Raw genomic sequence first — 9,368 nt, 5'->3', positions numbered from 1 at the left:
CGTGATTCGTTATGTCATTTGTGTGCAACAGTATATGCAACAGTCATGGGCAGTATCGAAGATACATGTATCTTCGATACTATCTTTCGATACATTTTGTGTATCGGTATTAGGTATTGCGTGCTGAAAACTAGGGTATCAGAGTATCGGTATCGAAAATACGTTTTTAGTGTATCGTGTATTTTACGATACTCGATACAAAAAATTGGCTGTGGCTTAGACAAGGTTAAGCCAACTCATAAGCTACCACTTCTGGATTGGTGTTTCTGCGCCGTCCGACTGGTGCGTCTTCGCCGCCGCCGCTGCTCACGCGTTCTCGCAGCGCCTTGCGAAAGAACCTGGGACGGCGGCGGCGATAGCGCGGCAGCGGCGAAGGGTAAAACGGTCGCGAGGAGGAGAAGCGGCGACGCTCAAACGCGACAGAGTCAGCGTGCGGCGGCGACGACGGCTGCGACAGCAGCGGCCAGCTGCGCTCCGCGTGACGTCGCTCGGTTTCGCGCATGCGCAGCTGTGGCTAAAATTGATCACGGCCCACGCCAAACTCGGTGTTGACGAGCCGAGTGAAACTTTTCGCATCAAAAAAATAAAAAAAGCTGTAAAAGCTCTCGCTCTGGCAGTAGAACAAGACGGGCGGCAGCACCTTCGCTGCTCTTTAGCCAACTCCCAAGCTACCACTTCTGGATCGGCGCTTCTGCGCCGTCCGACTGTCCGCCGTCCCATTTCAGTGCGACTTCTCGCACGTGTTCCTGGTTTGCGGTATAAGCCAGTAGCCCTCGCCGCGTTACACGCGGATAAGCAGCAGCTATGGCTCACGAACTTCGGTGTGCCATCTTGGATGGAAAATATTTCACTGTCACGTCATCTGATGAGGACAAAGTCAAGGCCAAGTGCTCATTCTGTAAAACAGCAATCAGCGGTGCCTACTCCTCGACTTCGAATTTCAAGCTTCACTTTAAAGTACGTAAACTTTCATAGCGTTATTGTTTTTAACGCCTTAATGTTTGAGATTTTAACTGTCACTTACGGGATGAAAATAGGCGCTGGACATTTCGGCTAAGCGAAAAAAAAAAAGATAAATTTACATCAGATTACGTTGTTTGAAATTTTGTTTTAGCCTCATGAGGTCACTATTCTTTTCATGCAGATACAACTTGCTGGCAGTTAAGTACGAGTTGCACTTCAATCAAAGCTGACTATTCCGTAAACAAGCCTGGCACGGGATCACAGTTCCAAATTAACTAAGCAAGGACGCCCAGGGCATAATACGACGGTGTCTATTGGATAAGGCGCAGCTGTGAGTTTTGGGGTACTGCTCCAATATCTTATACGCCCTTGCTGACCAGCCACCATTATCTCCTATCCGTCTTCTATCTGTAGGCAGCGTTCCAATTCGTAGATAAAATTATACGTGTCTAAATATGTCAGTGTTTTCTCGTGCCTCTCAACGATACAATGTTTCTTTGGCATGAGATATACCTGTTTTCTGTTGACTTTTCGACAATATGCCCTTTGTGACCAAGCAAGTAATAAAGGTATCGTTTCATTTCAGCGTGTACATCCCCTAGAGCTGCAAAGTTTCGAAGTGTACAAAGAAGGCTGGAAAAAAACCACAAAGAGGAAAGCTGACACCGCCAACGAGAAAATGCTCCAAACAAAACTATTTTGTTCTACCAGGAGTAAACTGTCTGTACCCGAAGTGGATAACCTAATTGTTAGGTTTGTGGTGGACGGTCTCCATTCGCTATCGACGGTTGAGGAGCCAGGCTTCGTAGCGCTCATAACAGGTACGCTCTCCCCTCTAAATATGGAGATTTGATAGTTATCAAGAAACTTTTGTTCCTTACTCGTAGGTTTGCGCCCGGAAAGCACCGTGATTTCGCGATGAACGCTTGGACGAAGAATTGATGAAGAATAAGAAAAAATGTTGGGCGACGTACGCCTGAAACTGTCTGACCAAGATTATGTCGCGACGACCGCTGACATCTGGTCTACACCTCACCAGAGCTTTATGGGGGTCACAGTTCATTGGGTAAGTAAGCAATTTTTATACTTGAAAAATAGTGCAGTTGAGAAAGCCTGCGCTAAAGCATACACTCTTCTTATCGTTCTTTAGATTGATCGCAACTCTCTCTCACGGCGATCGTTGGCATTAGCCTGCAGAAGGTTTGCTGGACGTCACACCTACGACAAAATCGGCGAATTACTTGAAGACATCAGACAAGACTTCGACATTTCCCATGACAAAATTGTAGCCACCATCACCAACAACGCCAGCAACTTTGTGAAAGCTTTTAAGGAGTTTGGCTTACGCTCCGAAATCATCAATGAGGGTAAGTGGTACAAAGCAAATCATTTGCTTATACCCGCCAGTGTATTTTCTACTGTGACGCCAAGGCGGGTGATTTCCTTTTTACGAATTCGGTGGCTAAAATATAAATAGTAAACGTCAGAAAATGAGCCCAATGTTATAAAATGTGGTTTCTAGCAAAGCAGAACACTTTCTATTTTGATTTAGCTGTGTTATGGGTGGTGAACCATTTTTTTTCTAAAGCGTGTGATAATTATGAAAGTTGTTAGGAAAATGTTTTCAATGAAAGCACCTTCTTTCTGGCAGATGGAGCCGCAGACGACTTGTCCTTCGAGTCGGTGACAGAACCCGATCTTGGCCTCGAAGATGGCGAAATCACATTGCCTCGTCATGTCCGGTGTGCTTGTCACACACTATGTCTTGTGGCAGTTTCCGATGTTAAAGTAGCTTTGTCGACAGTGTCATTTGAGCGCATTCACTCATCTGCCATGATAAAATGTTCGGCACTTTGGAACTGCGCCCGAAGGCCCAAGTCGTCCGAGATAATCGTGAGCGCCTTAGGGCATTCTTTACAAACACCGTGTGTGACGCAATGGAATTCTTTATACGACAGCATCAAAGACCTTCTTCGATCTAAGGACAAGTTTGGAGACCTATGCAACACTCTCAAGCTGCAAGTATTCCAAGAAAGGGACTTCGCTTTTCTGCTTGAGTACTGCGATGTCTTGCAGCCCATCGCCTCTACTTTGACACGCCTCCAAGCTGAAGCTGACTGCTTCTTCGGAGAACTGCTCCCAACTCTTCTTCAAGTGGAATCAAAGCTTCACGAGAAAGCTGCTGCAGACTATGTTTATTGCAAGCCACTTTTGGATGCAGTTAGGAATGGATTCACCCGCAGATTCGACCATCTTTTGAAGATGAAACCGAGTGCAAAAGAGGCAACAGTTGCTGCTCTTCTACACCCCTATTTCAAGTTGCGGTGGTTGCCAACAGAAATGGAAGACTTCCGCCGTCATGCTCAGAAGCTTACAGAAGAAGCTGTTGTCGACTATGTCAGCACAGCATAAGCTGCGCATTCTTCCGCACGCGAGGTAGTAGGATCATCGGCGCCAGGAGCATCAAATGCGTCAGCTGACGCATTCTTTTCATTTGAAGACAGAAGCGGTATAACCAGCCGTAGCTCTCAGGAGGCGTTAGTGAAGCTTGAGTTTCTCAATTATTTACAAGATCCTCGAGTTGATGTGGCTATGCTTCATTCTTATCCACTGATAAGAGGCGCCTTCGTCAAGTATAATACTGCGACGTGCTCGTCTGCTCCTGTAGAGAGGCTTTTTTCATTTGCCTCCCTTATAGCGCGCCCACATCACGGGGCTCTTTCGGACCGGCGGTTCGAACAAATGTTGTTACTTAAGACCTTCAAGTAAACGTAATGAATACTTTTTGCCTAATAAAAACATTCAGCCATTTTACTTGTTGTTTTCATTCTAGCTTTTCAAGAATAGTTTTCAGCATCAGAAGTTTGTTATCGCAGTACTGGCAAACTAACTGTTCGGTTCCCAAACGCACGGAGCTTGCATCATTTAGTTTGATCAAAGGCACAGGCCATCGGGTAAGTACTCTATAGTATCGAACCGAAAACAGAAAACGTTTCAGGTTTATTCATATAGCCAAGTGCTCACAGGAACTTTGAGGAACTTTGGGTTAAATGATTTTTGCTAGGCTGCTTACGGAAGCGATCGCTTCAACATATATATGGCTTTAGTCCAAATTAAAGTTCTAACAAGGCCAACTGCGCAGAGAGCGGAGCTTCAACAGATCCATGTGGTCGGATTCGTTTATAAGTCGTTTCAAGAAACGTGCTCTATAGAAATGCACTAAAGGTTACAGAAACCACTCGTACATTTCCTAAATTCGCCAGTTATATTACCGGCATTATTAGACAGTGATTTCAGTTTTGTAAACTTCGTTAGTCATAATATAACCTGTATTATATTTGATATTTTAGTGATGTATCGAAGTATCGACGATACAGTATCGAGTATCTGTATCGAAAATCTATTTCCGTACTGTATCTTGTATCGGTATCGGAGATACAATTTTCAAAGGTATCGAGTATCGTATCGAAGATACTATTTTGAAGTATCTTGCCCAGCCCTGATATGCAATACGTTTTTGTACAAGTGTCAAATGCTGTATTTTTATATTTTGTGATTACAGGAGGCACAATTTATTCTTTTGTTCTAAGATTTGTATTGTATGTGTACCGCTGTGGACTGTTTAGGGTCAGAGGCCTCGTCAGGCACCACCAGCCGTTAGCTTCTGCCCCTGCATCAGGGTCTGTATTTCGTCTGATGCTGAAATAAATGAATTTATTTATTTATTTTAAAAAATCAAGTCAGGGAGTGTATTCCAATCTGCTATTGTTTGAGGGAAGAAACTGTGTTTAAATGCGTTTGTTTTAGCAAAAAGAGGCTGTAAGGAGTGCTCCCTACTATGACGGGTCCTTTGAGCAGTGGAGTACCTGAGGAATGAAGGGGGAGAAATGCTGAGCTTACCTGCGATAATTTTATGAAGGAAAAAAATAAGGCTAAGTTTTCTGCGCGTAAGGAGCAACGGAATGTTATTGTTTTTCATGAGCTGTGTTGGGGAGTCGGAACTTCTATATTTATGAAATATGAAACGTACTGCCTTCCTCTGGATGAGGTAAAGTTGATATCTTTCTTGGTGTGCGGGTCCCAAATTTCAGAAGAATATTCAAGTTTGGACCTGACAAAAGTTTTGTAAGCCAAAAGCTTAATATTTTTAGGAGTATGTTTTAATTTACGTCTCAAGAAATAAGGCTTAGAGAAAGCGGCTGAACAGATCTCAGAAATATGAGTGCCCCAGGTTAATCGGTTGTTAAGAGTAATTCCTAGATATTTATGCTGTGAGACCTCTCTAATGTGGCTGTGATCGTAATGGCGAGATCGTATCTCCTTGCCTGACGGCCTTCCTTATTGGAATTTTATTGCTGACTTTATGAAGGACTATGGTAGCTGTGTAGTTGCTATAGATATCTTCCAGTATTTTCACATAAGGCTCTTTTACACCCTGATTCCACAATGCCTGTATGACAGCTAAGGTTGCCATTGAGCCGAATGCTTTCTCGTAATCAATGAAGGCTATATATAGGGATTGGTTATATTCTTCACATTTCTCTATCACCTGATTGATAGTGTGAACATGATCATTTGGTTGATTAAAGTCTAAGGTTGCCCTTACTATTAGTGATTACCTTAGTAAATACCTTGTAGGCAAAGGACAGTAAGCTGATCAGTCTGTAATTTGTAAGGTATTGCAGTACAATCTAATGCATGGTTCTTCTTAAAGGGGCTCTGAAACACCTTCCGAGGAGAGCACATCAACTCTCTCAATCACTGTATTCTGTTGTCATGAACACCGAAGCCCATTAATACTCTTCTACAAGCTGCAGAGAACCCACAATCACGCACCAAAGTTGGTGAGCCTAAATCCCCTCCATGACACCCATACAGGGGCATTAGGCGAGCTCTTTCCGATGACTTTCTCATGTTCGCACCCTTCTCCGTCGCTCGCACGTGCGTACACAAGTTGAGAGATGGCTATTGGTGAGATTCTTTCAGACGTGAGGCAGCTACCATGGCCATGGCCAGTAAGCCGCATAGCTCCGACGGAGGAGTGCCAACCTTCCAGTGTGCAAAATGTGACGAGAGGAGAGGGAAAGGCGCGAAGACGCTGAAATTCAAGTTTTGACTACAGATAGCTCTGTTCCTACGAAGCGCATTAAAAAATTCTTCCTCGACAATATTCGTGAAGCGGCGTGCTTTAACATCCCAGTCATACTGTAACTTTATTAGAGCCCCTTTAAGTTGCAGGCCAGACAAAGTATTGCTTAAGACAAATTAACTTAAGACTTAAGACAAATTGCAGTTAGCATGTATCAATACACTTAACATGACAAAAAATAAGTTGCTATATTACCCCTCATAACTTTGTATACGAGGTCAGATTTTAATAATGGGAATATGACATGCCACGCAATACATGTAAATTTTCATTTTTTTTTTCTGAGCGCTATAAGCAAGCGGGATAAATTACTGAAGCATATTGCCAAATGTTTGTGTTGAACCACCTATTAGAAATTATAAGGAAATGCATCTGTAAAGCTGTTCTCGCAATTTTTTAGACTGTTAATGTCTCGATTTGATGTATTTTGTTACTGTTGCTGCTTGTGTTATTTGGATGCCTGCACTTTTTTATTGTACTCACTCCTGCTTGGAGTCAACCTACTCTGCAATATATTTTATTAAATCAAACATAGACAGTCACACTGGTCAGAGGTTATTTGGATTGCAAATGCCTTTGATGGCCATTTGCAGCTTTATTCTTGAGCTATATGCCACTACAGTCCTTTGTAAGCTTCTTGCCATCATGTTGAACTTCAAATTTAAGTTTGTGGGAATTATTAAATGATGAGAAAAACAAGATGTGTGCTGTATTATACCCCTGCCACACGGCAAATTTAATGTCATTCCCATCGAACGACATTAGCACCTAATGCCATTAATTAGCTGCTACACAGGAATATTTAATGTCGTTAGGTTGGAATGACATTCGCCATCGAATGAGTTTGGGGAACTCATTCGCATTTCATCTAGACTTGAACCGAATGTGTACTCTGGACACCAGATACGCAGCAGAAACAAGCGACGCAAAAAATAGCCTGTGCACTGCCAAAGTTAAAAATTGTATTTATTTAGTTCTGCTAAAAAAATATTATTTTGGTGCGAGCCTCTTGACAGTAGAAGCCGTTGTGGATAGTTATTAAATTCTCGGTCCCAGCAGCAGCCAACAGCAGCGGCCGACCGTGAAGCAGGGCCTTTCCCGCGACCGCCGATCATCTTGGGTTGCGTGTTTCTTGTTGGTTGGCGTTTCATGCTCGTTTAGCTCTCAAGTACTTAAAGATGTAACTGAGCACTTCATCTTTTGGGTGTCATTTCCACGCTCCGCGCCGCCGCCGCATCAGCCATTTTGTTTGTTTACGTTTATCGAATTTGTGGTTGACTTTGTGCTTGGCTTGGCTTTTTATGGCTAAAGTGCTGTAGAATTGCCGGAAATATTTTAAGCTTGTATTATTGTACAGAAACGTTCTCACCCGCTTCTGAAACACGACATAACAATTTCAAACATCTTTTATGCGCACTAATGTCTTTCAATTGTACTATCTTTTTTTTCACTGATCGTCACTGCCATCATTTTCGAATTACATTATTTTTTTACTGTGTACCACCGAAGGAGACCGAATGACATTCGGTTGGAATGACATTAAATTTGCCGTGTGGCAGGGCTGTTACTTGCATGCTGGTTCTGACTGAGGTTTTTGCCCGTGTGTTAGCAACACTTATTTTAAGTTGTGTATGCCGTGCCCTACTACTTCAGTTCAGTACGATCATACCTCCTTAATATGGAAGCTGTGTTTCCTAAGCAAAACTGTCCATAAAGCAGTTGTGCATAATAATGATTCATGTAGAAGAACAATTATTCAGAAAGCAAAACTTCCTGATGTAGATTTTTTGTACATTGTGGGGCACGGTAAAGTGAAAATTGGAAAAAATCTTCAAGAGCGTTTGCAGAACTGCATCACCCTGGTTTCAGATACCTGTAAAACAATCCGGTGTAGTTCGAAACACCTAATGGCCTATAAGAGTTGACTGCGTCTCGTGGTGTGATGTACCTCCTACTATGTCTGTTCACGTCCCATGAGCTGCTAGTGCCTATCTTCAGGATGCGTTGTTGGGCAAGTTGGTTCTGATCGATGGATAGATAGGTTGCGCAAAAGGGGCGTTAACAAGTGATGGCAAGATGGGATGAGCGGAAATTATAAAACTATATTCGAGGAGCAAGCACATTTAAATATTTCTGCTAGTAGAGGATCAAAAGGGTATGAAAAGCAGATATAAAAAAGGGGGGGTGGAGGGGACTGTCATCACTATCTGAGAAAATTTTTTTCACTGTTATAGTCTGATGTGTCCCTGATACATTCTGTTGCCTTCTTTTTTGATAAAATATGCTTCCTCGTGCTTTTTTATTTCACTTGCGCAGAATCTTGCTTCTGCCAGTAGAGGCTTCCATTTGTGTGCCAGGCAATGCGTCGGTAGGTGATGTTGCTCCTGGTCTTTAATTTACCTCTCATGCTCACCAATGCAAACATTGATACAGCACCCTGTCTGTCTTGACAAGAGGGCACCTTCGCCCGTGCGAAGACATCTTTGTCGAAACGTTGGCTAACACCTGAGGCTTCCCCTCAACCCTTGTTCATTTGATTTGTGCTCTTCGAGAATTCCACCTTCCAGCCCTTTCTCTACTATGTAGATTTTGGCACATGACAGACGGATATGATATACTACGTCAACGTGGCAGTAGCTCGCCGCAGCCTTCTTGTGCTTTTTTACCTTCTTGCGCTAGCCATTTATCCAGAATACCTCTCTGTACTCGGTCGGTAGATGGCTACTGAATACAGCTTTCAACAAAGCACAAGCTACAGAGACGGTTTTCCACGTATTCATTCATGAAATACTGCAAATGGCAAAGCCTGTCGCCTGGGTAGCTTGGTACTTAAAAGCATGAAACCACAAAATTGAAGGCCGTCATTAAAACGTTTACATCGCGTTCGCATCGCATTCCGGTAGTGTACAGCTCTCAAGTTACAGGAAAAAAACATCTAGATGGGGCAGTGGAGAATTTGTTGTCATCGCTTTCAACATTAATGCGACGAATGTACGAGCACTAATGGGCTTTGTGCATTTTTAGACAGTTCACTGTCCAGATAGCGAGTTTCAATATTAACGAGGTGCAAATACACTAACGAAGTTTGGCCTTCATAAGAAGTGTCTATAATTTAAATCAGCATAATTAACAGGGGCCGTATTAACCGGGCACGACTGGTTATCACGCAAGCAAGGCACCAGCAACAAAGCACAATATCGTGTGACGCCTTTCAAATACACCTTTCTTTCTGTACCACTTACAATACGTTGCCCCT

The 9,368-nt window shown here is 43.1% G+C and overlaps 1 pseudogene across 1 annotated transcript; it reads left to right on the top strand.

Moving 5' to 3' along the window:
• Window positions 1-804: 804 nt before the first annotated feature.
• LOC144126371 (uncharacterized) lies at window positions 805-4,000 on the top strand (annotated as a pseudogene). The gene is made up of 3 exons (XR_013313482.1): window positions 805-957; window positions 2,114-2,330; window positions 2,615-4,000. The product of XR_013313482.1 is annotated as an uncharacterized LOC144126371 (transcript).
• The last annotated feature ends 5,368 nt before the right edge of the window (window positions 4,001-9,368 follow it).

This window comes from Amblyomma americanum, chromosome 3 (genome assembly GCF_052857255.1).
Source record: "Amblyomma americanum isolate KBUSLIRL-KWMA chromosome 3, ASM5285725v1, whole genome shotgun sequence".
Classification (NCBI taxonomy): domain Eukaryota; kingdom Metazoa; phylum Arthropoda; class Arachnida; order Ixodida; family Ixodidae; genus Amblyomma; species Amblyomma americanum.
The sequence above is the reverse complement of the archived record's forward strand: the minus strand, read 5'-3'. Positions and strand labels throughout refer to the sequence as shown.